The following is a 27,966-nucleotide window of genomic DNA, read 5'->3' on the forward strand; positions in this document are numbered from 1 at the left end:
CCAAATCAGGCCTTTGTTGTGGTGACAGCTACCCTCTGCAATTCCCTTCCATCAAATAAGAGGGGTACCATGTCTACTCTCTTTTTGGCGCTAACTGAATACTTCCCTCTTCCAACAGGTTTAAAGGGGTGGAGGGGTGTGTGTGTTGCGTCCCATTGGTGTAGCGGTGGCGGCACTTACCCTGCTTCTGACAGGAAATGCTCTGACAGGAAACAACAACAAAAAATAGGGGTTGAGGAGAGTCAGTTGTGGGAGTGTGAGAAATGCCCCTATTTTCATCTGAGGAACGTTGGAGGGTATCAAACACCTGAACAAGGACTGGTCCCATCCCTGTGTATGCCCCTCTGAGGCAACTCCTTGCGCAAAACTCCATATACATCAGATGGCAACCTCTTTCTAGTAGTTGTTATCAGCAGCACATTCAAAGAACAGGGAAGGTTATGCAACGTATTTCAGATTTTCTCACCAAGGATAGGATTTTTATCATTACTTTTGCACTGCTTCCCTCCTCATTCCAATTATCAGCTAATCTTGGCAGGGTAGGGTGGTCCCCTCCCCTTTATATATGTTTCTTATCAGGTGAAATCATAATGGCTTAGGACTGACTGTTTTGAAGGCACTGAAAAGGAGCTATGCTGCACATCTTGGCCATCAACCCATTCTTTCATACCTCTGCACTACCTTCAGGAAGCACCAGAGCAGCCATAAGTCATCGGCTAATTGTGGCAATGAAGTCCTTTGTAATAAAAGGTTTTTGCAAGGAAACGCTTACACAGATCGGCAGCATTTGTAAAAAAATAAAAATAAATAAAAATTACTTGCAACCCTCTTGATTGCGATGATTAAGCTCATTTGTTTCCCTCAAGTGAATTGGGGTGGCGGGGAGGGGGGAGAGAAGTATACAAAAACAATCACATCTACATTCCCCTTCCTTGTATCTGACTTCAGACAGCTATAATTTACTAACCAACCTACACGGCTCCATGAGACAAATTCTATGTCTATAGCTTTCCATTACCGCTTAGCTGAGAGAGTATCCTAGGTATGCCAAATGCGTATAGGTAGAGCAATCAATAAGGGGAATGGGGGAGGGCAGAGGGGGGAGGGGGCGGAACAACATAATCGAAAACTATGTAGCAGGGTACCTAGGAAGGAACTTGATTAAATATCCACCCATTGCCGCTATTTCTAATCTCGTGCTGTTCAGGTGTTTACAATCCCTTTTGTGTTAGCCTCATATAACCGGAGTCTGGTTTAATTGCTTAGCAAATGTAATTTTATTAAAGAGATAAAGATATAGCTAACGCTAATAAGCTGCCTTTGAAATATAGAGAGCCTTTCATGATTGGATTTTTAGTTAGCTTGCTCTTTCTTTAGAGACTAATTGATTTTCTTGACATCTCTTTAGCCTGGCAAACTGCCTGCCTAAGTACTTTATCTGACCTTCAGGCAGCTTGCCAGCTATTGATCTGGTATCTACAATGACTATGTTGTAGCAGCTCTTCCAACTTTGATAAGAGCTAATGTACCAGGGTCCTCAAGACAGGAAGTCAATGATCACAAAATTTCTATCAGGCTGCCTATCTGTGCCGCCTAATTATTTAAGAATTTCAGGTTGTGTCTAAACAAGAGCTTTCAACAGTTGTACCAGTTTTTTGGTGTGTTTGTTTTTGGGTTTTTTTGCACTGGGGAAATAAAGGCAAAATTGGGGGGCGGAGTATATGTAAACATATGAAAACATCCCATTTTTTGTTGCAGAAATGCAGACACACAAGACGGTTGTAGCTATCATATGATTCTATGGGGAAGTCCTGCCCCACCCAGGTGTTGCTGAACTACAACTCCTATCTTCCCTAGCCATTGGCCATTCTTGCTGGGGCTGATGGGAGTTGTAGTTTAGCAAAAGTTTCTCCACCCTTGATATAGGTATTTAGAATTTCTGCCTTGGAATGTGACATGCCAGCTATTCTACCATGGATAACATATGGCTAATATGGTGCTGGAGGAGACTCTTGAGAGTCCCATGCACTGCAAGAAGATCAAACCTATCCATTCTAAAGGAAATCAACCCTGAGTGCTCACTGGAAGGACAGATCATGAAGCTGAAGCTCCGATACTTTGGCCACCTCATGAGAAGAGAAGACTCCCTGGAAAAGACCCTGATGTTGCAAAGATGGAGGGCACAAGGAGAAGGGGACGACGGAGGACGAGATGGTTGGATAGTGTTCTCGAAGCTACCAGCATGAGTTTGACCAAACTGCGGGAGGCAGTGGAAGACAGAAGTGCCTGGCATGCTCTGGTCCATGGGGTTACGAAGAGTCGGGCACGACTAAACGACTAAACAACAACAAAAGATCCAAAGAGCTGCACAACTAGATCTGCGTATCTAGAGGGGCTTTAGGTTTGGTGTTTCCCAAAGGACAACTTCACCCACTCCCTGCTGCATTTTGATACAGAAGAGGTAATGTTGCAAGCTGTAATATGACATAGTGGCCTGTCATTGGGCATGCCTGGCGTTTGGACTCTGACCATTGTTATATGCACTCAGAATTCCTAACAAGGGAGCTATCTGGGGAAGAGCTGAAATTCAACATTAGAGCATCTACTTTATATGCAGCAAAATCCCAAGTTCAATCATTTTAGTTGAGTTAAAAACATGATCTAGGAGGACTGGGAGCGAATCTTCGTGGAGAGCTGCTGGAAGTTCAACTAGACATTACTCCAAGTTCAGAGGCAGCCCTGTTTGTGAACTTCCTGGAGACATCTGATTGGCCACTCTAGGAAGCAAGATGGGGGACTTAATGGACCTTTCTGCTGGTCCAGCTTAGCTCTCCTCATAGGATCATAGAATTGTAGAGTTTTGAAGGACCACAAGGGTTATCTAGGGCAACACCCTGCAACACAGGAATCTTTTGGCCAACGTGGGGCTCAGACCCACAACACTGAGAGTCTCATGCTCTGCAGGGAGAGCTATTATGGGCCACAAGCTCACTTTTTAATATCCACCCTTCGGTGCTTTTTGCTAAATGATTCATAAATTGCTAAGCCACTTTACTATGCGAGAGGTGGGGAAAGAATAGAATCCATTCCCACCCTCAGAATTGCTTGTTGATGTGTGTGTGTGTGTGTGTGTGTGTGTGTTTTTAAAAAAATGCAAATCAAAAACTGAGATACTCTCAGCCCTAAATTCCTGGTTTTCTGCTGTTTGATGACGTAACTGACTGGAAAATAACTACTATGCTAGCAACATTTTTCACTGAACAATTGATTTTAAATGACTAATTACAGAGTACAACACAATGAACTGATGTGAAACCTAGCCAAGTTCCTTAGAATAAATGGGCACTTTTAGCTGGCATTTTCAAAAATGCTGTACTGGGTTCTGTAGCCACCAAAATGATACAAACATTATTGGTACCACTCAGCATTTTTAGCAGATAAGAATGAGGAAGTTTGTCTCCTTTCAAAATGTGCTTCTTCAGTTATTTGGAAAACATATACATTTGCTTGAGATTCCATTGGCTGGAAAAACGCATTTTCGTTCCAGTATCCAGGAGGCTTTTCTTTCTGTTTGAAGCATTTTTCAAATATTTGTATCTGAACCTTCACGTAGCCCCTTGGGAGAGTTTTACTGTGCAATCCTAGCTATGTCTACTCAGAGTTGACTTAATGGGGACTCACCCAGGTAAGAAGGTGTCAGAGAACTGACATCAGAGCAAGAGGCGAAGGGGAGGCTCCCAGATGATGCTGGCAAAGGACCCAGCAGCAGGGGGAGAAACAGCTCAGTGGAGGGGGAAGCCAATCAGCGCAACACCGGGGATAAAGGGAGGCAGACGGGGGAAGTGGAGAGAGGGCTCCAGGACTCTTCACTGGACATCAGTGAGGAGAGCCCAGGTCCTCCACTACCCACGTCTTCCCTGCGCAGAAGACTCCCGCGCAGTGAGAGGAGGAGGAGACTGGGTGTCAAACAACTTTTATGTTGGAAGAGGTTCAAGAAACGCCCACTGACGGATTCTGCCAGTGACTGAGGCAGCCGCGATGAGAAGGGGCTGTGCAGTCAGAAAGGTTTAACAAGGCAAATTAACCGAGAAAGGCACCAGCTTACGCACGAGTAACTCATACCCATTACAGAAGGGTTAGGATTGCAGCCTTAGAATGTGTCCAGTCCTGTGTTTATTGAGGCATCACGGTCTTGTTCAGAATTCCCTCCCCTTGCCAATACTTTGTGTTGGAAGGAAAACTCCCATTGTTGATGGTGGAATACTTTCTCCCATTGCAAACAGCAGTGATTGGAGGGGGTGGATTCTGATTGGAACTGTGGTGGGGGCAAAGGGTTAAAGCCTTTCCTGCTCAGCACCACAATCCTTATAGGGCTGTTTTAAAAAAATCAAGCACACCAGATCAAACTATGTCTCAAATGTTACATTTAGTTTGGCTCATAGTCTTCCAGCCAGACAACTAACATGGCAGGACGCCATGGGCATAGCCAGGATTTATGTTGGGGGGCAGACTTCATGGGGGGGGCAATAACCTCAGTTATTTATTTTTTTTGTTTTACTTGATTGGGGGAGGGGGCAGCTGCCCCCTGCCTCCCCCTCACAGCTATGCTCATGCAAGACACCAATGGCAAAAGGAGTACTAAGAGGAATGGGAGAAATTTAAAGACTATTTAGCTAAATATGATAAGATAACTTAAATAGAATTACTTGCGAGCATCAGATTGGCCTAGGATTTAAATAAGTGATGTTGTAGAATATTAAAAAATGTAAAAAAAAATGAAAAGAAAGAAAGATGTTAATTGACTAAGTAAATTTTATGTGGAAATGGTTTTGGAAAACTGCTACAATGATTTATATGGAAATTCAGCCAGGGGGATTCGAGAAAGTCACCCAACAATGTTAACAAAAGTGGAATTATTACAGCTAGGATAAATGTTTGTTTGTTTGTTGATGTTTTCTTTTTATTTGTTTGTTATAAATTTGGAAAACTAATAAAAAAAATTGGGAGGGGGGGAGACACCAATGGTAAAGTTGCATTGTATGCCTAGAGATTGTCCCCTGCGCCTGACCAAGGGTTTTATGGCACCTGAGGGTAAGCAGCTTTTCGACAGTTTGAACTACGCAATCTCAAAAGGTGTAGAAAGGAAAGAAGCCATAGCTTTCCAAGCAGTTTCATTAAAAATAAATAAATCTCAAAATAAGCAGGGATTGAATGCCTTGACTAGAGGAGGAACCGAGGTTGCATTGTATAGAAAAGAGCAGCGTTTCCATATGAATGTTTGTCCAACTTCACTTTGGGATGAAAGGAGGATCATGCAAGAATGCTGTGGTTCAGGGTAAAAAGTGCAAGTGTGCCGGCAGGTGGGCAGGCCCAAAAGCAGGCATGCACAATATTTTGGTGCAAATTTCTGCCTCTCCAACAAAACTAGATGTTACATTATCTCTGTGCAGCACTGTTACAAACAATACAAGGAGAAAAGACGGGCTCCTTCTTTTTGAAAGCGCTGGCAAACCCATTTATGCTTTCCTTTTCTGATCCCTGCATTCAAACACCAACGCGACCTCACCTTCTGACTTTCTCTAAATGCTGCAATGTAAACTCTCTGTCTCTCATACACAGAGAGAGAGGGGAAAAAAATATGCAGCTCCAAAGCGGGGGAACCGTTTTATGATCATAGGTTGTTTAGATTTAATATAGTCTGATCTGGATTAGCCTCCAATCGAAATGTCTTTGGCCTCGTTGAAATGCTGCAACAGTGCCCCAGACATAAGCAGAGATGCAAGACGCCTCCCAGACTATTTGGCAGGGGCCCAGAAAACGATCAGCAAACAGACAGCCTTTGCAAAGCTTGCGCGGAAGCAAGGGAAGAGCTTTGATTTGACTAAGACTGGCTGTGGTCCTGGTTTATAAAATAAATGTATCTGACAGCAAAGTCATCAGCAGAGGTAAAAGGAAAGCTGAAGCATTGATGTGTAGTGGGGCTGGCATCTGTTCCTGAATGCACACACACTTCAAACTGAGGTCGATCCTCCTAGAAGAATCCACTGTCTAAATTTCCCAAGTTCTGGGTGTGTGGTTATTATTATTATTTTTAAAAAAGAAGACTCTGATTAAAGCATGGCTTCAAAATATTGTATTTATTTGTTTTCTTATTCATACTCATAGCCTTCACTTCAGTGAATGGTCCCAGGGTGGGTTGCAAAAATGTCATGAAAGAAAGTACGAATTCGGTTGCAAGCAAACCACAAAACTAACCAAGAAGAAAGTTAACAGAGCGGCAGCCCAGAACCGCAATGGAGGGCCACCATGGCTCCCCAATAAAACTTGGGAAGGCAGAACATTTAATCTGGCACACAAGTAAAAAGTTATGCAGTAGCTTGCAACACAGAGATGCTTCTGATCATTATCAACGAGCTGGAAACATTTATCATAAGGAATACAAGAAGGAGACGGGGAGCAGGTTCCATTAACTCTTGAAAGCCTATATCCATGTTTGGGTAAAACAGTGATTGAACTCAGCTTCAGGGAAAGGGCATTTCTCGGTAGTAGATTTTGCATGCAGAAGGACCTAGGTTCAGTTCCTGGCATCTTCAGATAGGGCTGAAATTTGATAGGTTTTTTTTAAAAAAGGTAAAGTACCCCTGGACGGTTATGTCCAGTCTAAGGCGACTATGGGGTTGCGGCACTCATCTCACTTTCAGGCCGAGGGAGCCGGCATTTGTCCACAGACAGCTTTCTGGGTGATGTGGCCAGCATGACTAAACCACTTCTGGCTCAATGGAACACTGTGACGGAAGCCAGAGAGCAAGGAAACACTGTTTACCTTCATGCCACAGTGGTACCTACTGTATTTTTCGCTCTATAAGATGCACCAGACCATAAGACGCACCTAGTTTTTGGAGGAGGAAAACAAGAAAAAAAATATTCTGAATACCAGAAGCCAGAACAGCAAGAGGGACTGCTGCGCAGCAAAAGTAGCGATCCCTCTTGCTATTCTGGCTTCTGGGATAGCTGCGAAGCTTGCATTCACTCCATAAGACGCACACACATTTCCCCTTACTTTTTAGGAGGGAAAAAGTGAGTCTTATAGAGCAAAAAATATGGTATTTATCTATCCCACATAGGAACTTACGGTCTGCAAATAAAAACATCTGGAAGGTCCCAGGCCTCAGAGAGGTTAGGCTGGCCTCAACTAGAGCCAGGGCTTTCTTGGCTGTGGCTCCAATCTGGTGGAACACTCTGTCACAAGAGACCAGGGACCTGCGGGACCTGACATCTTTCTGCAGGGCCTGCAAGACAGAGCTGTTCCACCAGGCCTTTGGTCAGGGTGCAGCCTAACTCCCTCCTCTGGCAATCTGCATAGAATTTTGCTTAACAGTTGCCATCAATTTGATTTTAATTAATTTTTAGAATGAGATGTTTTTAGAATGTTGGATTATTTGATTGTTGTTAGCCACCCTGAGCCTGGCTTCGGCTGGGGAGGGCGGGATATAAATAATAATAATAATAATAATAATAATAATAATAATAATAATAATAATAATAATAATAATTATTATTATTATTATTATTATTATTATTATTATTATTATTGCAATGACCAGCTTTGAACTGCTAGGTTGGCAGGAGCAGGAGTAGGAACAGAGGAACAGGAGCTCATCTCATCATGGGGATTTGAACTGCTGACCTTCTGACTGGCAAGCCCAAGAGGCTCAGTTGTTTAGTCCACAGCTCCACCCACATCCCCGAAACTTGATAGAGCTATGGCTGGACAGTGTAGGCTAGGGTTTCCCTAACTTGGCTCTCCAGCTGTTTTTGGACTACATATCCCATTAACCCTAGCTAGCAGGACCAGTGGTCAGGGATGGTGGGAACTGTAGTTCAAAAACAGCTGGAGACCCAAGTTTGGGAAACCCCAGGTGTAGATAACCCTAAACTGAGAATGTAAGAAGGGCTGCTGGATTGGACATATGGCGCATCTCGTCCAGCACCCTGAAGTCACACTGGCCAACTAGAAGCCTATGGGAAGCACTTAAGCAGGATTTAAGCTCAACAGCAGCTTCCCTACTTGCAGTTCCCACCAACTGGCATTGAGAGGCATAATGCTTCCATCGGTAAACGTAAAAGTAGCGTGGCTAGAAGCCATTGGTTTCCTTTTCCTCTATGAATTTGTTTAATCCTCTTTTAAAGCCGGGATGCGGGTGGTGCTGTGGGTTAAACCACAGAGTCTAGGACTTGCCGATCAGAAGGTCGGCGGTTCGAATACCCACGACGGGGTGAGCTCCCGTTGCTCAGTCCCTGCTCCTGCCAACCTAGCAGTTCAAAAGCACGTCAAAGTGCAAGTAGATAAGTAGGTACCGCTCCGGCGGGAAGGTAAACGGCATTTCCGTGCACTACTCTGGTCCGCCAGAAGCGGCTTAGCCATGCTGGCCACATGACCTGGAAAAACTGTCTGCGGACAAATGTCGGCTCTTACATAGAAGCAAATTTCCATACACTGTGTACGTTCTTTTGTCTGTCCTGAACCTCCCAACATCCAGCTTCACTGAATGTCCCTGAGTTCCAGTGTTATGAGAGAAACTTTCCCTGTCCGCTTTCTGCATCCCATAAATAATTTTATCCACCTCTGCCACGTTTCTTCTTACTCGCTTTTTCTCTAAACTAAAAAGTCCCAGATATTGGGATTTTTCCACATAGGGGAGTTGCTAAATCCCTGGTTGCCCTTTTCTAAACCTTCTCCAGCTCTAACATGGACCAGTTGTCTGACTATAAGCTAGATGGATCCATGGTTCTGACTCGGTTAAGGAAGCTTCCTGTTTCTTAGGAGAAAATATAAATGTGGGCTTTCGCGGGAGTGACAGCTTTCCACAATTCATTGTTAGATTATGCTCATTTTGGGGGACCCTGGGAGATTTCTGGTGTAGCTTGCTTGCTACTGTGCTATGGTGAATATGTCCTAACAAACTGGAAAGAACTGAATGGAATAGACAAATTATGTAGCCTCATTCTGTAGCCCTTAATAGCTTCTGCAAAGAGGCAACCGTTCCTTCTTGAATGAACTAGATGAACTGTAGAGTTGGAAAGCATCTGAAAACCATCCTATCCCTTACACTATGGCAAAATTCTTCTGACCCAGCAGGCTATCCTGTATCATTTGAGCTATAAAGTGTCACAAGTAGAGAACAGAAACAAGCGAGGCATGCCCTCCCAGAGGAGTGTGTGGCAGAGGCAGAGGAGACTTTATTAAGTCCAAGGCACTCCTAGCTTCAGCATCTCATCTCCCAGCAAACCTGTGGGGCATATGTCACTCCTGGCTGGGATCCTAAGCATACTTGGTTAGGAAATAGAATGAAATAAATGAGACTTACTTCTGGATAAACATGGTTAGGGTTGCAGCCAGGAATAACATAGCCTACTGGAGGCAGCTGCCTGCTCCCTATCCTGCTGCTGGCTGGATGTTGATGCACCATAACTGAGTGGAGGAATGCTCTGCCTCCAGTTCCTCATCTTAAAAGAAAAAGAAGCTGACATATCCAGAGCGAGGAGGCATCAGGCAGCTTGTTTACCTTGTCCAGCCATTAACTTTCCAGTCTCAAATTCAAGGCTGGTACCCATCCTTCACACATCAAAGTGATAGCATTGCAAGATACCTCTTAGTGGTATGACCTGCTCCAGATGACATCATAGTGATGTCAGGTGACACTGTGCTTTGAAGCCCTGGCTATTGGACTTCAGAGCACAGCATGAGGCTGCTTGAAAACTCTTTTGCAAACAGCCCCAGGCTCTCTGAATCTCCAGAAGCTGGACATTTAAAGAGCCGGATGAGACTGTTTACAAAAGGGCTTTCTAACAGCCCTGACCATGCTTTGACTGCGCAGGTGATTTGCGGTAAATCAGCAAGAATTTATGCCTTCCGGTTGTCTGACAATAGGAACAACTTTAAAGCTCTAAGTTTGGATTCCTAGAAAGAATGCTGGTGGAGAGAAAGGAACCAGGAGAGGGTTTGTATGTGAAAGGACTTGTGAGTTTGTTCTGGTGCTGATTGCAAATCCCTAGGCTAGACATGTACTCAGAGACACTCTGTTCCTTAGCGTTCCGAGCTGAGCTAGTAATTTACTCCAGGATGTGGTGGTTGGTGGAACTCAGGGTTCTTGTGAAAAACAAGCTTGAAGTCTATACACCCTTGGCTGAATAGGCAAATGGTCTAACTTGGGTAAGGAGCTTGTGATATACTCCAGTGGTGGCCAAACATGGCCCTCCAGCTGTTTTTGGACTACAACTCCCATCATCCCTAGCTAACAGGACCAGTGGTCAGGGATGATGAGAATTGTAGTCCCAAAACAGCTGGAGGGCCAAGTTTGGCCATCACTGATATACTTCCTACAGCATAGGGCAGGTGTGGAGAACCTTTGGCCTTCCAGATATTGCTAAAACTACAACTCCCATTATCCCTGGCCATTGGTTATGTTTGTTGGGGCTGATGGTAGCTGTGGTTCACCAACATCTGGAGGGTCAAATGTTCCCCAGAACTGGTGCAAGGTCTGCCTACACACACACATGACAACACAATGATAAGCCCCAGTATCCAGATGATGGAGTTTTTGGAGCTAGCCGACCTAACCGGAAGAGTCCGCGACCAGAAGGAGGAGAAGTATCAGAAAGAATGATTATTTAGTTAAATATGTAAAATTAAATTAATTGGAAATAGCTTGCAGATGTTTAATTGGCTTAGGATTTCATATAAGTTAAGTGATGAATCAATATGTTTAATTTTAAAATTAAAGGATATAAGGATGTTAATGTTTAAGTTAAATTTCATAAGAACTTTGATTTGGAAAACCATTAAAAGGAAGTGCATGGAAATTCAACCAAGGGGAAGAGAGGAAGTCACTTAACAATGTTAATAAGTGTAATTTTAATAAGGTTATGATCCATGTTTGTTTATTTGTTTGTTTTGTTTATAATTTTGTGAAAATTAATTTAAAAATTATATTAAAAAAGATAAGCCCCAGTATCCCTAAATAATTTTGCTGCTATGCTACATTGTTATAGCAATTGCATACCCAACATCACATGGGATGCATTTGTTTTCTATTCTTTACTTGATAACATGATTTAAAATGACTTTATCGGAGCAGCTAGGGATTCAGATGACCAGAGTACAGTCGTACCTTGGTTCTCAAACGTAATCCATTCTGGAAGTCCGGTCGACTTCCGAAATGTTCAAAACCAAGGCACAGCTTCTGATTGGCTGCAGGAGCTTTCTGCACCCAAGCAGAAGCCACATCGGATGTTCAGCTTCCGAAAAATGTTTGAAAACCGGAACACTTCTGGGTTTTCTGCATTCAGGAACCAAAAAGTACCAAGGCGTTCGAGAACCAAGGTATGACTGTATTTTCCAAATTAGGCAAATGCTCTAATGGGTCAGGCTTTTGGAGAAGCTAGCGCAGCATTTGCCTGCACTGCAGCTGGCCCCGAAATCTTTTGCCAAGCTTGAAAGTCCCTCAGAAGGGATCTCCATCAATAAAAATGTCATTTTAATCACCATTATCTCAGTGATGCAAGTGTAATATCCATTTTAAATGGTATGGGAAACTACCACAAAGCCATCTACAGACTACGAAGTCTTTTTACTTTTAATTACACATTTCTCACATGCACACGCACATTTACAATTTCAGCTTGATAACGGCTTCAGAAATTACCGCGTGAAGATAATACAGCTGTAAAAGCACTTCACAACCTCTGCCAATGCTTTGGGTGGGTTCATAGAGCTGGCAGAGGGCTTTTTATAAAAAAGATACAACCGTACCAGAAATAAGTAATTTAACAGTGGTTCGGTGTAAAATTAGCTCAGGCTATGTAGTAAAAGGAGTCGTCTGCAAAGTCTCAGTTTTCAAACCTACTTACTAACTATAGCCTGAGCTCGTTGACGGCGAGTGGAAGCACTCAGCCGCAAAACGCTTCAAGCACTGCAGCCTAGATATAGGGTCAATGTTGTTGTTTTTCACCCTTGTCAACATTGTGCAGCCTCACAGTGAAGTGACCGTTGCTAGATGAGTTATAATTCACAGGGAACAAGCTAGCAGTTCACCATGGGCATCTAGTTTCATTAGCACATCCCAAAAGCCAGAGGAAGCCAGTGACCAAGGGGATATCAGGTTTCTTTTCATCAAGCTGTCCACACGGCCAAGTTCTGACCCTGGTCCTGTGCCTACTTGTGGGCATTCCATTCTTTAGGTTTGCACTAGGGAAACTGCCTCTCTGCAGCTTCATTACTTGGGCGCAGCAGCAGGCCAGTGGTGTGTTCAGCCTCAACTTGATACGGTTGTGTCTACTGCATCCCTGGGGAGTAATACTGACCTTTGTCAAGTGGGAAGCAGCTCTCTGGAGAATAATGAATCTATTCACAAAGGGAGATACCCAGGCTTCACCTGCGCAGGAGAACTGACTTCCTATATTTGCTGTGCTTTGCAATTCTCCACCGTGGTTTTGCTCCTCTCTTTGTTATTCGGATGTTGGTTGCTTTTACTTTATAGTTTCCATTGTACATTGTACTTACTTAAACTGTGATCTGTTTGCAACCCACTCTGAGAACATTAAGCAAAGGGCAGCGTGTAAATACAAATAATGAATAAATACAAACACAAATAAATAATAAATACAAATAAAGGAAGTAATTCAGGAGAATAAACAATGAAGGCTGGATGTATCTGCCTTTGACTAGACAACCCATTTATTAAGCATTCATCCCAATTTGTTTGTGGGGAGGTTAGACGATGTTGCATCAAAGCCAATGCCAGTTGCTAAGCCACAGTTTCCAGTGCATTTTCCCATCACTTCCCTTATTGCAAAAAGTCCAGTCTTTGGGGAAGGGGGTTTGAGGTGTAAGACCTCTGAATCAACTATAATTGTGCCCCCGAATTTGCTGGAATGTGATTGAATCCCACCTAAAAAGTAGAATCATAGAATTATAGAATTGGAAAGGGTCACAAGGGTCGTCTAGTCCAAGTCCCTGCAATGCACGAATCTTTTGACCAAAGTGGAGCTCCAAACAACAACCCTGAGACTAAGAGTCTCATCCTGTATTGTATGAGCTATCCCAGGTCTGGAAGCCACCTAGGAGAGGCCTGGATTAAAATTCTTAATAACTCATGAACAGTGGCGTAGCGTGGGGGGTGCCAGGGGTGCCGGCCGCACCGGGCGCAACATCTGGGGGGGGCGCGTTCGCTGCCTCCGGAGTCGCCGAAGAGCCTCGGGCGCAGGCTGTAGCGGAGCCGCATGTCTCGCGGAACCGACGAGCTGTGTGCGCGTCCGGGCTGAAGGCGCTCGGCAGGCAGTGGCTCTCAGCGCTCGCCGCGGAGGACGCGCCAGGCAGCCCCTCCTCACAGCCCCGCCTCCGCCGCTGCTGCTGCAGCTGCTGGGCCGTTGCATTTTCCTCGCCTCTCTGCCCCCCTCCTCCTCCGGGCAAGCGGCGTCGTTTGGGCGGCAGCGCCAGCGGCAACTCGCAGGTTAGGGGTTGGGGGGGCGCAAATTACTTGCCTTGCCCCAGGTTAGGGGGCGCAAATTACTTGCGTTGCCCCGGGTGCTGACAACTCACGCTACGCCGCTGCTCATGAAGCTAAACATGATTTCTCTGCCTAATCTGCTTGTGATGGAGGCACAAGCAGCACTTCTTGACATAACTGTGGGATACATCAAAATGTACAAATTCCACACAAATAGGTGAAATATATGTTGCTTTAAAATCCTTAATGTTGGATTGATCTGCCTTGAAGTGCTATTTTTGCAGGGGCAAAAGTGGTCAATTGCTTTCCTGTCCTGACTATATTGCTCAAACTGTGTATCCCTGGCTTTTACAAGATATAAAAAAATAACCACAGCCCTCTTCAAAGGTTTTTATAGTATCATCATCACATGCAATTTAATCTTGAATATATTCAATATCAGGCACTTGAACCTTGCTAGAAACCTTAGAAGGCCTAAAAGGGAAGCCCTGGTTATGTCCTATTTGTGTATTAATTCAGCTTCACAAGGTGAGCAATATGCACTTCAGATTTCAGGGTAAGTAATATAAAACAGCAGCGAGGAACCTCTGACACAGACTTTCTCATTCGGCCCATGGTGTGACCTGTCCAATTCGACCCACCTGTCCAATACTTGACATCGCATGATGTCAGGCATGGGACATGTAAATATGTGGGGCCTATTTGAAAAGGAGGAGTCAGGAGTACAATCTAATTCCAAATCAAAATAGCAAAAAACAAAGGAAAAAATGACCAGCAGTTGCAGCTCTTCATCAGCAAGGGAAGAGCTTCAGGTCAGTGGTAGAGCATCCATTTTGCGTGCAAAAGTTCCCTGATCCAGTCCCTGGTGTCTTGGCTTTCACTGGACAAAATAATCATACTCAGATTACATTTCAATCCGAAACCTTTGATGTTCAAATTAGCATATAAGCAAGGTGAGGTCCAAAGGCACTCCACACGCATAGCATAGCTAAGTGTGCTAAGATGTTGATCCAGAGGGTAACCCACACTGTGAGCTCCCATTATAAAGGAGCAAGTATGCGTGATTTTAGTGCAACAAGTGAGGTGTTTCTTTGGACTGGGCAAGCAGATGGGAACTTCTTCTGGTGGGCTGGGCCTGAGCTGTCTGTTTGCACTGGCATCTCTGTGTCCTAGCTAACAGAGGAGGTGACTGGGTCTCTGTCGCCTCCTTGGTGGGTGGAACTGACAGAGGGTTAGGCTCTGGTGGCATGAGAAGCAATGGCAGAGTTGGCATGGTGTGACTTGGTGCTGGGACTGTGTGTGAGTTCTAACATAGGGTGATGGGTTCACACCCTGCTGGATGCTTTCCCTGGTAAGGATTACTCACCTGTGGTATCTCCCTTGGACAGCTCTGGTGCTTCCTGGGGCCCTGACATGGTCCTTCCCCAGAATCATTACCCTGCAACCCCTCAAGCTGTTCTCACCCCTTTTCCCTGATCTGACCCCTCCATGATTGTCACTGAGGCTCATGATACCTGACATCTCCAGGTAGGTTTGGGAACATGCCTGTCTGGTACTCTGGAGAACCATGGCTAGTCAGTGCTAACAGTATTGAGCGAGATGGACCAATGGGACACAGGTGGCACTGTGGTCTTAACCACCAAGCCTCTTGGGCTTGCCAATCTGAAGGTCGGTGGTTTGCATCCCCATGACGGAATGAGCTCCCGTTGCTCTGTCCCAGCTCCTGCCAACCTAGCATTTTGAAAGCCCACCAGTGAAAGTAGATAAATAGGTACTGCTGCGGCAGGGAAGTAAACGCCATTTCCGGGTGCTCTGCTTTCCATCATGGTGTCCTGTTGCACCAGAAGCAGTTAAGTCATGCTGGCCACATGACCCAGAAAACTGTTTGTGGACAAACACTGACTCCCTCGGCCTGAAAGCAAGATGAGCGCCGCAACCCCATAGTCGCCTTTGACTGAACTTAACCATCCAGGGGTCCTTGACCTTGGCCTTTTTTTACCTAGATGGACCAATCTTCTGACTAAGGTATAAGGCCTCTTCCTATATATTGTCCAAGCAGGGCTGTCACCAAATCCTATAGTACCTCACTTGGTAGAAACCAGGTGTAGAATTGTGCCTTTACATCTGGGGAAAGCAGAGGGCTAATAAATGCCTAACGCTTGAGTAAGAAAATGAAAATCAATACCCATAACATACTATTTTCTCATCTGCTGTCTTTACATACCAGACGGTTTACTGTTATTTTACAAGTCAGTAAATATATACATTGTCTGCCAAGGAAAAGAAAGCAGTCTTTTCCAAGTCCTCCTTCTCTTCTCTGCCAGGGCTTTTTTTTATACAACTGGCAATGCAAATTCAGGTGAAACTTTAGTCTGTTGTTTTAAGGTTCTCATGGGTGGAGGGTGGGGGGTGGAGAAACCTGCCATCATCTTTTCCAGTATCTCTGTGCTTACATTTCCTCATCAAGAAGACACTCTCAGGGAGACGACATACATATTTAAACGATGGGAAGCAAGCACGAGATCTCATGGGGCCTAATGAGAGCGACTTCTGAAATTATCACAATTATCATTCCATTATTGCAAGACAAACAACCTCATTTATTATGCTGGGCTGCTGCTAAGCTCTGGATTCCTTCCTGCTCAGTTACACAGCTGGTAACTTAAGTACGCCACACAAGCAGCATTTGCATTGAGTACTTCATTAATTTTTATTTTAAAAAAATATTACAGAGCTCTGGAACTTGGGCAGATCCCCAGCAAAAGGGCAGCCGTCCAGCATCAATTCACCAGAAATAAATGTAGTTTGACATTTTCAACCACAGGGACATGGTGTTTGTTTAAAACAAACCAAAAAAAATGGACTCTTTTGGAGGAGGAGGAGACCATCTTAATTGGTTAAAAAACCCCACTTCATCTTAAAAAGAAGGTGACTACAATGCAGCTGTATGAGTTGAGGATAATGCAGTTGTTTAGCACACAAATTTGATCGGAATGGACTCAGGGTCTGTAGACACTCCCATTTACACTGCATCCAGGAACTCCTATCACAGGTCTAGGAAGCAGTATACACACAACGTTAGCCACGATTCATTTCTTACCTGTAACTATCCTGTGGTTTATTATGAAATCAGGCCTTTTGATCTGTTCGTTCCCAAACCAGATTCAATCGGAATTGAGAAAAGCAACAACGTAGCTGCGTTTCAATCCAGTAATGTGTACACACAGCCAAGAACAAATGGACTTGTTACAATTGGTACTTGTAGGACAGCAGTAATCCCAGTAAACATCCAGACGGTATTTATGTGAAGTATATATCACTGAGGGACGCGGGTGGCGCTGTGGGCTAAAGCCTCAGCGCCTAGGGCTTGCCGATCGAAAGGTCGGCGGTTCGAATCCCCGCGGTGGGGTGCGCTCCCGCTGCTCGGTCCCAGCGCCTGCCCACCTAGCAGTTCGAAAGCACCCTCGGGGGCAAGTAGATAAATAGGTACCGCTTACCAGCGGGAAGGTAAACGGCGTTCCGTGTGCGGCTCTGGCTCGCCAGAGCAGCGTTGTCACGCTGGCCACGTGACCCGGAAGTGTCTTCGGACAGCGCTGGCCCCCGGCCAATAGATGTGAGATGGGCGCACAAACCCCAGAGTCTGTCAAGACTGGCCCGTTCAGGCAGGGGTACCTTTACCTTTACCTTTATATATCACTGACTTAAAATACAGATACAGTGGTACCTCTGGTTATGTACTTAATTCGTTTCGGAGGCCCGTTCTTAACCTGAAACTGTTCTTAATCTGAAGCACCACTTTAGCTAATGGGGCCTCCCGCTGCTGGTGCACCACCAGAGCATGATTTCTGTTCTTATCCTGAAGCAAAGTTCTTAACCCAAGATACTATTTCTGGGTTAGCAGAGTCTGTAGCCTGAAGCGTCTGTAACCTGAAGTGTATGTAACCCGAGGTACCACTGTAGGTTGTTCTTTCACTCAGCTTCAGATCCAAGCCAGTGGCGTAGCATGGGGGGTGCAAGGGGGGCCGGCCGCACCAGGCGCAACATCTGGGGGTTAGGGTTAGGGGGCGCAAATCCACGGGTTAGGGGGCGCAAATTACTTGCCTTGCCCCGGGTGCTGGCAACCCACGCTACGCCACTAATCCAAGCAGGTTGGGTGAAGGGAGAGAAAAATCAAAACCCAGAGCACTTCGAAGGAGGAGAAGTGGGGGAGGTAGGGTGCAAAATCACAACCCAGACACATGTACAAGTCCCCCCCCCCCCACTGGTGTGGACAGCAAGTGGCAGAACAGTAACCAACAGCCACGACACAGAAACATAATGTTTCCTGTGGCAGTTTATTTCCCGGGGGGTAAAATCCCAACAACTTCAATCCTTGGTCAATCCTTGACCTTGGTCGGCTCTCATCCGTGTTCACATCATCAAATTTGGCCCTCTTTGAAAAAAGTTTGGGCACCCTTGCAGTATACCCTATAGAAGGAGTTAGCTTTAAAGGGGGGAAAGTCGTAAAGAGAAAGATTAAGAAGGAGCACAGTGTTTTTGCTTAGCTGCCCGGGTGACAGTCAGTTTTGTGGATGTGTGTCTCCCCCTGGCCATAAGAATAGTTCTGCTATTCAAGCCAGTAGACCAGCCACACAGAAGCCTGTGGAAGGGGAAGCACACAAGTGGGACCTGAGTGCAATGTCACTTCCCCACTCTTGTCTTTTCCAGCAACTGGTATTCAGAAGCCTTACTGCTCCTGAAAACCAAGCACAACAAACCGGTCTATATGCATTGGTCCTTTCTCGCTGATGTTGAGCCCTGCATAACTGCAGGCCATCCACCAGCCACTAAAAATGTATCAGTGTGTGCCACTGTCTTCGCACAGTTCCTCTGTACTCCGCCAGCACAAAGCAAACCTCATGTCCTTCTGCAGCACAGATTGTTTTGTAAAATGTAAAGCCCTGCCTTGATGTTTTATTGTTGGTTCTTTTCGCATAAAACCTTTTACCCCCATGGCTCTATATGGAAGAACTTAATGTTCTGGTAATTAAATAAACATCTTTGATCACTGCCCTAGAGTCTGTCTCTCTCTTCCCATCAGACTAATGTCTCAAAAAGCAATCCATGTAAAGGGGAAGCCACCAGTCCTGTCTGTCAAAGTGCCCGGCAGCTTTTAAGCATTTCTCTCATCCACCCCACCCCATCATTAGTTTGCAGTCCCATCCCAGGAGTTATAAACTCTTCTCTCTCATTTTGCCCCCTTCATATGCAAGCAGAATTCATTTTTCACCCTCTTTTTCTAATGCCCTGTTTTACTAATACTGTACTGAAAAAGCAACTGGTTTTGATTTTTTAAATAAATAAATAAAAACCCTCTCAGTCTCTTTTCATAATAGGTAAGACACAATGCCTGAAGCAATTCCAGGTTGGATGTACTTTTTACAAGGCACACATACTGCCCTGTTCAATCTGGCAATTTGTATGCTACTTCTTCATGCTAGGAGAAAAGTTAATGGTATTAATGTTATTTGCTTAAAGCAGGTTTTACTGTAAACCCTAGGTCTGATCTATGACGTATACAGATAAACAGATTTACAAAGCAGCAGTGCAAAGAGCACCTTGTCCGTCAAGGACATAAAGTGCTGTGCAATAAAATCAGGCTGCAAATTTGACATCTGTATCTTAGCAGGGCTATTTATGGTCTGAAAGCACAGGTTGCTATATGGAACGTGCAACTGTATATATGCCCATATGCAGTGTGATTGAACATATATGTCAAATGCATCTCATATCATTACACAAACAATGATTTTCAGCCATTGTATCTCATGTCGTTTGACTCCTTAAAATCCGTAAAATTAGGCAACTAGAATTTATGGTTACAACTAGAAATTCAGACTACAATCCAATACCCACTTACGTGAGAGTAAACCCCCATTAAACCCACTGGCACTTACTTCTGAATAAATATGTATAAGATTGCACTGTTATGCACATAATTTAAGGATGCTCTGGTCCATGGGGTCACAAAGAGTCAGACACGACTTAACAACTAAACAACAACAACAATGATAATGACAATAATAATAATTTGTTTATTATTTATACCCCGCCCATCCGTCTGGGTTTCCCCAGCCACTCTGGGTGGCTCCCAACAGATTAAAAACAGAATAAAACATCAAATATTAAAAACTTCCCTAAACACGGCTGCCTTCAGATGTCTTCTAAAAGTCAGATAGTTGTTTATTTCCTTGATATCTGATGGGAGGCCATTCCACAGGGCGGGCGCCACCACTGAGAAAGCCTTCTGTGCATGCTTCCCAAGTGGTAAAAGACTTCAGGGGGGAGGGCGGGCAGAACATACCTCAGTTTGGTTTCCTTGAAAGGAAGGTTACTAGAGATCGTGGTGTCTTTGTGGCGTAAGGTTTTATTTACACAAATATGTGTGCTCTCACATCATTTAACACTCCAACCAATCTCGCTCCTCCATAAAGTTTCCAGAGGGGCTCCCAAAGCCATAGCGTTGGTTTTAGCAGAAAGGACAAGACAAGCCTCCACGTCGTCCCACCTCCATCCCAGCCCAGACGTAACAAGACAGATCCCAAGTCCAATGCACTCGTTACATACACCTTGGATGAAGTGGTCTCCAGCCAGGTGAGGGAGAGAGGCCTGCCCCCCTCCATCACTAACTCGTGGCAACACACCTGTATGTGGCCAACTCTCTAGTGCTGTAAACAAATGTTTTCACAGACTTGTCAAGGACCATTAACTTGACAAAGAGACTACTTGGGTCACGTGAAAACCCCGTCTTATGGATATAAAACCACAGGCTTGAAGGGCACCCAAAGATTGTACCCCCACTAACCCCCTAATCTTAATGCATGTGTATCTAAGAGCACAATATATGAATGTTCAATGCTAAGCATCTCACAGTGCAATTGCTTTTCAAATATGGGAAGCTTCTAGTGGTTAATTGCCAGTAAAACTACTGCCTGCCTTCAGGCCGAACACACCAGGTCCCAGCAAGGACAAGGAGTCTCATCTGTTGAGTGGATAGGGAAGCTCACACTGTTCAGAGAGGTGCTCCATTTTATTTAGTAGTTATTCAATGGATGGCATTTCTCATCTGGTTTACTGAGAGGGAGAGGGGAGTAGTGGCGGCACAGTGAGGTCATGGCAGTGGAGCCAATCCAACGCGCCCACCACTGTGCCTACAGTGTGCCAAGCTCCCTGCTGCTTTGCCCCTCTCTCTCAGTAACTGGCAGTGATGCTCAGCAATTGCCAGGGATGATCTTGTTTCTCATGCTGCAGCCTATAGGGTTGCTGCTACCAAACCTGGGCTCACAGGAAGCAAGCCACGAACCGTTCATTGCCTCGGTTGCATTCCCTGCTGAAATCGTTTAAAAGCCAGTATGGCCAGAGCCAAACTTTGATATAAACTCTCTTTTTTAAAATGTACATCAGCTGGTTCTCAGATTAGTTAATGTTTGCACAGCACTTTGAAAACTGTAGAGGATATGTAATTGTTGCCAAGGATTATTGTTTTTATTATTGTGGCAGATGGAACTAATCTATCTCAGTAGATAAAATCTCATCAATGATTCATCGCTATGCCTCCAGCATCAAAGCTTTTTGCAGATCCAAGAGAATCATTTTGTACCTGGTGATTTGGCCAGTGTCTTCTGGATTTTACATACTGTCACTGACCCATTTTGGAAGAGAATCCTCCCTATGCCTTCAACTGTCCATGTAGCCTGGTTCCTACCAGAAGCATAAATGTTCCAACATGCAACATAAAGACGTTCCCTATCACAGCACGGATCATTGTCTAATACAATTCCCATCATCTCTGACCATGGGCCATTCTGACCACGGTTGCCACCTTTGTTCTGGCAAATACAGGACAGGGCGAGGCAGAGCAGGGGGGGCCGGCATTTTTAAAAACAATCTGGTGCTGAAATGACTTCAAAGCAATCCATTCCAATCTATTGCAGACTGACAGGATGGCCTTTCTGGAATTTGTCTTACACACAAACATGAATTTGTAAATCTGTCTGTGCTTGGCTAAAGGTAAAGGTACCCCTGCCCATACGGGCCAGTCGTGTCCGACTCTGGGGTTGTGCGTCCATCTCACTTAAGAGGCCGGGGGCCAGCGCTGTCCGGAGACACTTCTGGGTCACGTGACCAGCGTGACGAAGTTGCTCTGGCGAGCCAGCACCAGCACAGCACACGGAAACGCCGTTTACCTTCCCGCTATAAAGAGGTACCTATTTATCTACTTGCACTTAGGGGCGCTTTCGAACTGCTACGTGGGCAGGAACTGGGACCGAATGACGGGAGCTCACCCCGCTGCAGGGATTCGAACCGCCGACCATGCGATTGGCAAGTCCTAGGCACTGAGGTTTTACCCACAGCGCCACCCACGTCCCTCTGTGCTTGACTACCCAGAGCTTAAAAACTTGACCTTTCAGAAACCCTTTCAAACACATGCATTTGGAGAGAATCCCTAACCTGATGGGGGAGAGAGAGAGAGAGAGAGAGAGAGAGAGAGAGAGAGAGAGAGAGGCCTTGAAATACAGGACAATCCTTCCTGTATACAGGAGAGTTGGCAACCATAACTGGGGCTGAGGGTACCCACCCCAATGGTTATTGTTGGAGAGCAGCATGTTCCTCTTGAGCTGACACTTTGTTTCAGGGGTTGGGGGCAAGGAGAATGCCTCCTTGAGTAAAAAGATATTCAGCTCTTCCCTTGGCCTTGATTTGAGTCTTGTTCACAGAGGCCTACCCTGTCCCTGAAAAATGTCTCTGCCACGTGTAACAGCAATGCCATCCTATGCCAGTCCATTTGCACTGCCTATCCAGTTGTGGGACTGGCAGAAATTATGCAGTGTGAATGGCGACTGATTAAGTCAGTCCACCAGACTGTGTCTTTGCTTCTTGCCCCGAAGAGCCTCTGTAGGAAATTGCCATGTGCATGAGCCTGAATATTTCAACAGAACAGTTCTAGACAAACTGGAGGCCTCTGGGTTAGCCTTCTAGCATGAAAGAGTGACTGAGTAAGCACACATTTTGTTGAGTGCAAACCAAACCACAACATTATATAAGTTACTTGTAAATCACAATGTAAGATCATCATAAGCAGTGCTGAATCTTAAGAGTGTGGGTGCTCCAAGAAGATAATTGTTTCCTTTTACATGGGGGCATTTTGACCTTACATGTTTTCCAGCTGATTTCAGAGAGGGAAGCTTCTCAGCAGGAAGACAGAACTACTCTCCTTTGGAGATAATGAATCTCAGTGACTTTTCCATTTAGGTTAGCTCAGCTTCTTAAGAAAACAACAGGTGACTTCAGCACTTCTGCATGCAAGCGACGGAGTGCTGTGTTGCCCTGACATTGACCTGTTTGCTTTGCTCGAAGGGGAGTTGGCAATATTGTGCAAAACACTTTGGTCCCCAATGTCACTCCTGAGCCCTCGAAGATGAAAAGAGCCTTGCCACTGAGTTTGGCAGTGCCAGGACTGAACCCCAAGTTCCACTAAGTAGATAGATAGATGGTAGGTAGGGGTGTGTGTGTGGGTGTGGGTGTGTGTGGGTGTGTGTGTGTGTGTGTGTGTGAGAGAGAGAGAGAGAGAGAGAGAATATATATATTCAGAGTACAGTGCTACCTAGGGTTAAGTATTTAATTCATTCCAGAGGTCCATTCTTAACCTGAAACTGTTCTTAACCTGAAGCACCACTTTAGCTGATGGGGCCTCCTGCTGCCGCCGCACCGCCGGAGCACGATTTCTGTTCTCATCCTGAAGCAAAGTTCTTAACCTGAAGCACTATTTCTGGGTTAGCAGAGTCTACCACTGTACAACAAAATGTGAAGAGAGGAGGAGTCAGGCTGAGCTACAGACAAACATCAGCATAAAGGTCAGACAAGAAAGGCAGTGGGGATTTTTCCACAGCAAATATTCCTGGCTAATAAGGGAACAGAGGGGCGAACAATTGCCAGCCTCCTAAATAAAGCGCCGAGAGACAAAATTACTTTCTGAGAGATGTTTTTACCAAGCAAGAGCTAAAGATCAGTGGTTGCTTATTTCTATAGCTTGAAAAGCAAACATTCTACTCATGTAAAAACACCAGGCATGCCCCACAAATAACCCAGAGATGCATTTTAAACAAAAGCACACATTCATGTAAAAACATGCTGATTCCCAGACCATCCACGGGCTGGATTGAGAAGGCAATTGGGCCGCATCCGGCCCCCAGGCCTTAGATTGCCTGCCCCTGCTGTAACCAATGCACAAATCAGAACCATTTTTTCCTACCATTAGAAGGGAGCCAGGAACTTTGAGTACACTCTACACCCAAACTGAATGCAGTTTGAAATTTCTTTTATCACTGTAAAACTGCTGGTAGTGGGGCTAGTAAAAAAACGAGCCCCTGAATTTAAAATCTTGTTACTCTTGACAGATTGGTTGTTTCATATCATTTTGGAACTGCAAGAGTAAGCGAGATTACATTTATATAACTTTGAAACTACCAGTGGAAAAAGGAGTGAAATTAAGTTAGACCCATTTTGCACTGAAAGGTACAAGCACTTTATGCTCTGATGTGATGGCAAAGAAAGCATTGTCTTTGCGATGAACACTAAGATTATAAATGAATTTCTTGGTGGGTTACTTAGAATTTCTTTTCCATCACAATTGTTTTCCCCGCCCATCTGCTTTAATATTATTAGAAACTAATGGGTTCTGTGCCCTAGAGGAACATTCTGGTGAGACCAATAGCAATAAAGCATCAGATGTAAATACAGCAATATTTCTGCATTACAAAAATCTTCATTTTAAGGGAGGCTGTCTAAATTAGAATTGCAGAAATTGGGTTAATAAAGAAAAAGCTATTAGATAATGAGGCACTGTCATTTCCCCTTTTTCCCAAAGAAGTTCATGAATCATAAGTATCACATTTGTCATCACTATGACTTCTATGGGGGAAAACCAACTGCAGGGTTTTTCCCGCAAAATAAATCATCTTCCCCTTAGTAATCCTTGCTCAGATGAAACTCAGAAACCCTCAAGATTTCATTCGAATGTGGATGCTATTCCTTGTTAAGACAAACATTAACATAACCCAAAATTGTATCTCTCTGTTTTCTTATTGAACTCTATATCTACTAGGAAAGCATCGGGGCTAAACCAAAATTAGATTCATAGCAACAATGGACTGGAAGAATTAAAGTTGAGTATATTTCAAATCAAATATAAGCCTCGTAATGGTATGTGTTCATTTTGCTTCTATTATTCTATTCTATTACATTGCTTTCTAATATTTTATTATCAATAAAAATTAACACAAATGCAGACTTTTTCTCCTTCTGAAAAAATTACTGTTGGACAAATGTGGGCCTGAGCATTCCATTAGGAAGTCATTGTTTATTGCTTCTATGCTTTATAGCAAACTTCCATTTCAGTGCCTTGATAGAATCCTTAGCACTTTCCCAAATATTTTGGTGGGGGGCGCGTTAGGCAGATAAACATTTGTACCTTATAATAGTACAAGGCAAATACAACTTATACCCCATTTGCAATCAACTCCCATTTGCAGAAACTTCTTGTGCTCCTTGCAGGCTCTGTCTACCCCAAGAATCTGCCCTGGAGGGTTAATGGATACCCTCCAACATTTCTCCGACAAAAATAGGGACGTCCCATTCCATAATGATATTACTATTTATACCCCACGCATCTTACTGGGTTGCTACAACACTCTAGACAGCTTCCAACATATATAAAAACATAATAAAACATTCAACATTCTTTTAGAAACTTCCCTATACAGGATTGCTGGCTCAGGGGTTGGATAACTCCATACTCTCCAACATTTCTCCAAGGAAAATAGGGACACCCTTAGGGAAAGTGGGATATTCCAGGATCAAATCAGAAACCAGGACGGCTGCTCTAAATCAGGGATGCCCCTGGAAAATAGGGACATTTGGAGGGTCTGCATTGCATCCACTGATGCAAAATTAATGCTGTTGAATAAAATACTGACTGAATATATTGTTAGCAAACTTCTGGTCATGTTGATCACATGCCAAATGCCACTTCCCCATCCTAGATGAATTGGCAGTAGAAAATGGAACGATTGCTTCTTGAAATGATAAATACTGGGTAGATTACAAATGAAATAATACTGGATAAGCTCATATCATACCTTCAGATCAGGCACATGAACCTCACAGCTGGAATTCACATAAAGCTTCATACAATTGATTCCCTCAAGACTGAAGTCTGCTGGATTCTAAATGAACAGAGATGAGAGCCTAGCCTGAGCCAGACAGGACAATAGGACTTGCCGATCAGAAGGTTGGCGGTTCAAATCCCCGCGACGGGGTGAGCTCCCGTTGTTCAGTCCCAGCTTCTGCCAACCTAGCAGTTCAAAAGCACAAAGTGCAAGTAGATAAATAGGTACCGCTCTGGTGGGAAGGTAAACAGAGTTTCCGTGTGCTGCTCTGGTTCACCAGAAGCAGCTTAGTCATGCTGGCCACATGACCCGGAAGCTGTCTGCGGACAAACGCCGGCTCCCTTGGCCAATAAAGCGAGATGAGCGCTGCAACCCCAGAGTCGGTCACGACTGGACCTAATGGTCAGGGGTCCCTTTACCTTTACCTTAGGATATTTCCGTTCCACCTTAAAAGGGAGCAGGCTTTGGGGAGTCACAGAGTCTGCGCATGTCCTGTTGATAGGATGTTTATGTTCTGATATTCCTTTCGTTTTCAGACGGTCAGAGACGCTGACTGACAATGGACGTGTTTTCTTTTGTTCTGTTAAACACTAAATAAAGTCTGTAAATTATGCTCTTCTGTGGTGCAAGCTTTTGGCTGTGTTTCTGCTGAAAGAGGGTGCACCAAGCCTAGGAATGTGGCTAGGAATTTCTAAGGCTTTGTGCCCCTAACTGTTGGATCTGCGTGACTACGGGAGGCTGATGGAATCTCCGAACTCCGGCTTGGGGGCCATGATGGACGTTATCTCCCTGGCAGTTTCCCAACAACAAGGTTTCGGGCCCAGATTCAAAGCACCTACAGGAGAGTAAAGCTGCAACAGACTGCGTTTAAGAGGTACGGTGGGAAAAGCGAAAGAAATGAGGGAGGCTTTTGGCTTTTCTGTTTACCTCGCAAGGAGTCTTTGATCTCCGGCAGATTAATTGGCCTGGGAGCTGAGCCAAAAAGGCTTCGTGATTAATAGCTGCCAAGATAAGGAGTCTTTGAAGGCATAGGGCTCACGGCTCAAGTAAAAAGCTGAGATGGATCTCTTACAGACCTCAGAAACTGCTCCGTGTCCACTAAAGCTGAATGGCCACAACTATCAGACCTGGGCAAGGTACTGTGAGGGCCAGATGAGAAGGCTTGGAGTATGGAATACCGTTTCTGAGAACCCCCCAGCCCCTGTGACAGATGAGTGGAAAGCACAAGATTCGAGAGCCATGGGAATAATTTTGCTCTCAGTAGCTCCTGAAGAGTTAATCACCTTGGCTGGCAAGGCAACTGCCCGTGAGATGTGGGACGGGCTAAGAGCCTGTCATCTCCGACAAGAGGCTGGGTCTGTGTTGCTTTATTTCAGAAAGCTGCACAGGAAGCGTTTGGAGCCAGGGGAAGATCTTAGAGCCCACGTTTTACAGTTGCAGCATCTCAGACAGGAATTGGCTCAGAGAGGTTTCAATATGCCTGAGTCACTGTTTGCTATTCTCATCCTGGACTCCCTGGATGAAAGCTATCATGCCGTGGCAAGTCAGCTGGCGACCCTCCCTGCGCAAGACCTCACTGCTACAAAGGTCTTGGCAACTTTGCAGAATGAATACGATAGAAGGAATGCAGCTGAGTCGGCTTGTGCGCTTCAGGGGGAGCAAAGTGGGACAGCATTCCAGCCTCCAGGGGGAGCCAAAGCGTTGGCAGCTGTGAAGTGCTGGAACTGTGGGAACCAAGGTCATACTCAGAGGTTTTGTCCAAAGACTGGAAATAAACAGAAGAAAAAGCCTGCAGGTGGCCCGAAGCAGAAGGGGGGTGGAAAGCCCGCGCAAGGGAAAAACAAAGCGATGTTTGCTGGCACTGCTTCACCAAAGGCTAAAGGCACATCTGCTGGCCAGGAGCAGCAGGGGGGTAAGCTGCAAAAGCCCACGCCGATGAAAAACAAGGGTTTGCTTGCTGTAAGGACTGCTCCAACAGCCAAAGGCAGCTTTGTTGTTGATTCAGGCTGTACGCGCCACATTTCGAAGGATCGCCATCTCTTTATCTCCTTCAAGCCTCAGGAAGGTGAGATCCACCTGGCTGATGGAAGGACGTTGCAAATTGCTGGAGAAGGGACTGTGAAACTTGCAAGTCTGCACACTACCATCAGTAATGTACTTTATGTTCCAGGAGCTGCGAGCAACTTGCTGAGCGTCCCACAGCTTACTGGGCGTGGTTTTCAGATTTCCTTCAAGAGGAGCGTCTGTGTCAT

This window comes from Podarcis vaucheri (assembly GCF_965113315.1).
Source record: "Podarcis vaucheri genome assembly, chromosome: 1".
NCBI classification, from domain to species: domain Eukaryota; kingdom Metazoa; phylum Chordata; class Lepidosauria; order Squamata; family Lacertidae; genus Podarcis; species Podarcis vaucheri.